The sequence below is a fragment of the Oratosquilla oratoria genome, chromosome 18 (genome assembly GCF_046742065.1).
Source record: "Oratosquilla oratoria isolate Oo_2021 chromosome 18, ASM4674206v1, whole genome shotgun sequence".
In the NCBI taxonomy this organism is placed as follows: domain Eukaryota; kingdom Metazoa; phylum Arthropoda; class Malacostraca; order Stomatopoda; family Squillidae; genus Oratosquilla; species Oratosquilla oratoria.
The window spans coordinates 62,313,949-62,318,948 of NC_134794.1; positions in this window are offsets into that span (position 1 = coordinate 62,313,949).

The window sequence follows — 5,000 nt, forward strand, 5'->3', positions numbered from 1 at the left end:
TGTGTGTGTGTGTGTGTGTGTGTGTGTGTGTGTGTGTGCGTGTGTGTGTTTCTGTGTGTTTCTGTGTGTGTGATTCACCATGGTCTTGGATTACGTGTTGGACTCGTGATCGTCAGCTATTTCCCTCCCGGAAGAGAGCTCAGAGCTCATATATGACCGATCTATTTGTAATCCTGTGACCTTACACGCACACACACACACCCAATCCCCCCCACGAGAGTTGAAGTAACGACTCCCAGCGCAGTGATACTGAAATTTCAGCCCTGGGCGGGATTCGAACCCGAACCGCCGTAGTGGCAGCTGGCCACTCCCACCCATTTCATCTCCACATACTCCTCTCCCACTCACCGCCCCTCCTTCCCTCTTATCTTGGCTCCTCTTAGATGATGGGTCATCCCTGCATCTCGCCCACTGCCCCGGGTCAGAAGCAATGCAGCAAGGCACAGCACATCCACAGCAAGGCCGCTTTATTTAATCGGTGACCCCACCCCCTTCTCCGCCCCATCATGCAGAAAAAGAGAGGACGGGGAGAAATACCTTCGATCTGCGTCAAAATATAATTCACACATACTTCCTTACCCCCATCTCCCACCCACTCCCTTCCATGCATCACTGCATCATCCATACACAAACATTCTCCACTCACCCCTATCTTCTGTCTTCTCCCTTCTTCCCTCAACAGGCATTCCTCTCTTTCCCAGTGCCCCTTTACCCCATCCATCCATTTCATCTTTGATCCACCCCCTTATGTTCACTCCTTCCACCTCTGCCTTCCACACCTCTTTTACTAATATTTCTTCACTCATTCTTTCCATGTCCAAATCATCCTAATTCTCTTTCATCAACTCTATCCCCCAACTCCTTTTCCACCCTCGTTCTCCTCATCACCTCTTCGTCTCTCACTCTATCCAGCCTAGTAACCCCCATACTTCTCATGTATTTCATCTCAAACACATTCAGACCCCTCCTCTCTTTCTCTCTTATGTTCTATGTTTCTGCTCCATACAGTGCTGTTGGCACAATCACTCCTTCATACAATCTCCTCTTAGTATCCATTCCCAAATGTCTATTTCTCATTACACATTTTAATCCCCCAAGGCATTTATTTGCTTCTCTCTATCTACATTCTACCTCCACCTTCACTCCTCCCTTTCCCGCCACATTCGCACCCAAGTATCTAAAACTATCCATTTCCTTCAACCTCTCTCCCTTAATACTCACCTCCAGTCTGTTGCCACATTCTCCCATTGTACATCACGTCACCATACATTTATCCACATTTATCTTCAACATCCTTCTTTCGCACACCTTCCAAAACTCTGTCACTAACTTCCTCATTCCCTTCTCTGATCCTGCTACAAGCGCAGTGTCGTCAGCAAACAACAACTGGCATATCTCCCATTTTATTCCATTTTCTTTAACCATCTCCAATCTCCGACCCATTTCCCTTGCCTTTACCTCTCTCACCACCCCATTTGTGCATAAATTGAACACCCAAGGCGACATAACACATCCCTGGCGAAGTCTCACCTTTACCTCAAACCACTCTCTCCATTTCTGATTCTAACACAAGCTCTACTACTCTTGTAAAAACTCTTGACTGCTCTTAAAAGTTTTCCTCCTGTCCCATATATCTGCAATACCTCCCACAGTGCCTTCCTGTTCACCCTTTCATAAGCCTTTTCCAAAACCATAAAGACCCAAAAAGCATCCTTACCTTTTCCTAAAGCTTTCTCACTTTACCACAAAACTCTCATCCACGCAACCCCTACATGTCCTAAACCTACACTTCCTCGCCTATTACTCCCTCTGTTCCTATCCTAATCCTCTCAATTAAGACCCACCCATAAGCCTTCCCAACTACACTTAACAAACTGATCCATCTGAAACTACTACACTTACACTTGTCACCTCTTCCCTTGTAAAGTGGAACTTTACAGGCACTCCTCCAATCCTCCGGTACCCTACCCTCTTTTAGGCTAACATTAAACAACCTCACCACACAGCCCACCATCACTGTACCTCTTTTTCAGACATTCTGCATCACATCCATCCAGACTAGGTGCTTTACCTGCTCTTATCATATTAATAACTGTTTTTACCTCATCTTTCCTTATTTCTCCTCCATTTCTTCTATCCATCACTGTCATATTCAGCTCCCCACTGCAACTACCTTTCCCTCCCTATCCTCCCTCACATTTAGCAACTCCCTAAAATACTCTGCCTATCTTCCTCTTACTGCCATCTCTTCCACTATCATCTCTCCATCTGTACCTTTTACCTTATCTTCTCTACTTGATTCGCCTCCTCTTAATTTCCTTTTTCTTTTTACCTCTAATATGATTCTCTATTCTTCCTATTTTGTAACCAATCTGTGAAACCTCGCTTTTTCTCTTCTATAACCTTCTTTGCTTCCTCATCCCACCAATCACTACCCTTCCTTCTATTATGATGATAATAATAATGATAATAATAATAATAATAATAATAATAATAATAATAATAATAATAATAATAATAATAATAATAATAATAATAATAATAATAATAATAATAATAATAATAATAATAATAACGATGATGATAATAATGACGATGATGATCAATAACAACAAATCGTCAAGTGATTGTACATTAACTCACTATTTCATTTTTCTTCAACTCTGCATCCTAGGGGCCTGATCACGCCCTCCAAACCACCCCCTCTCTCTCTCTCTCTCTCTCTCTCTCTCTCTCTCTCTCTCTCTCACACACACACACACACACACACACACACACACACACAGGAGAGAGAGGAAGTTGGGACGAAGGGAGGGAATACCAAACGTCTCAGCTCAACCAATCAATCGATTTTGCGTCGAATGGTACGTTTATAAACAAGGAATTGACGTCGATTACAACGTTAGTTAAGCCCCCGTACTTTCTTTATCTTCGTCTTGGTTTTATAGCTATCTACCTATTTATTCATTGATATATATATATATACATATATATATATATATGTATATATATATATATATATATATGTATTGTATGTATGTATATATATGCATACATATATATATATATGTATACATATATATACATATATATGCATACATATATACACATATATATATACATATATATACATATATATACATATGTATATATATATATATATATGTGTGTGTGTGTGTGTGTGTGTGTGTGTGTGTGTGTGTGTGTGTGTGTGTGTGTGTGTGTGTGTGTGTGTGTGTGTGTGTGTGTGTGTGTGTGTGTTATTGATTTACTTATTCGTTTATCTATTTACATATTTATCTATCTGTCTATCTATTTGTTTTTATTAATCTGATTTGTTTATTCATTTCGTGTATATACATTAATTTTTCATTGTCTATTTATTCGTTTATTTATTTTTATCAAGTTATCTGCTTATTTTCTATTTTTTCCATACATTTCTATTTCTATTATTCCTATTATCTATTTGATCAAAATTTGCTGTGTTGACCAACTATCATGTGGGCACTGACTGACACGAAACATCAATTCGTTTTTAATTTTTGTGAGATACTGTGGCATTAATAGCAATAACAGCAACGACACTTCAATGGATTATACACACACACACACACACACACACACACACACACACACATACACACACACACACACACAGACACACACATATATATGTATGTGTGTGTGTGTGTGTGTGTGTGTGTGTGTGTGTGTGTGTGTGTGTGTGTGTGTGTGTGTGTGTGTGTGTGTGTGTGTGTGTGTGTGTGTGTGTGTGTGTGTTCACACACGTGTTCTCTGAGGCCCTGGTGAGTCAATCCAGCAGAGGGCGGAACCAATCGGTTGGGGGGGGGGGTGGCGAACTCCGAAGGCCTCAGCGAACTGAGGCGATTAAATAGATAGACTACGACAAACCCGCGACGGCGGCGGCGGCGGCGGTGGTGAAGGCGGGAGGGAGGGTGAGGTGCAAGGCTCTTCTGTCACTACACATTCGCACAATCAATACACTAAACCATAGCTAAGAAACAAGGATACATGTATATCTATCTTACATGTATACATACATACGTACATACACATATGCATACACATATACACATACATATTGTATGCATGCATACGCACATATATGCACACATACATAAACACACATATACCTACGTACATACATGTATACATACAAAAACACAACCATACATACATGCACGCATACATACATACATACATACATACATACATACATACATACATACATACATACATACATACATACATACATACATTCATATATACATGGATCCTCTAGAGGTTTGGATGGGGTATGAGGGAGTAAAACGTGGTGTTTTGCTCAATGGGGACGGAAACACAAATATGTTTATGGGGAATGGGGGTAAGGGGGGCTTACGATGACCAGACAATGTTTTGTTTTTTTTTCCTAAAAAAGGACAAATACTTGGGAATTCAAATAATGGGAATACAAAGGAGATTATGGTTGATGGGAGAAGACGGAAAAAGGGGGAAATTTCTATAAAAATGGAGAGGATTAAAATATAGATACGAATTCCTTAGAAATCGTACCTGCTACTTTCTGAAAATAATCCTCTCTCTCTTTCTCTCTCTCTCTCTCTCTCTCTCTCTCTCTCTCTCTCTCTCTCTCTCTCTCTCTCTCTCTCTCTCTCTCTCTCTCTCTCTCTCTCTCTCTCTCTCTCTCTCTCTCTCTCTCTCTCTATCTATCTATCTATCTATCTATCTATCTATCTATCTATCTCTCCAGTGTATGATTTCACCTTTGATGAATTATTAAAACAGTTCCTGATCTGATCCTGAAAACTCATTAGTCCTTTTTTTGTAAGTCTTGTGTGACATTTCTTCACATTTAACTTTTTTTTTTCATACTTTCTCATGTAGAGTACACAACACCTGTACAATACATGTGTGGGGAAATGTAAACAAAGATGGGTTGGGAGTAAATCTATTGTCCTAACGTTGCGACTATTTTGGTC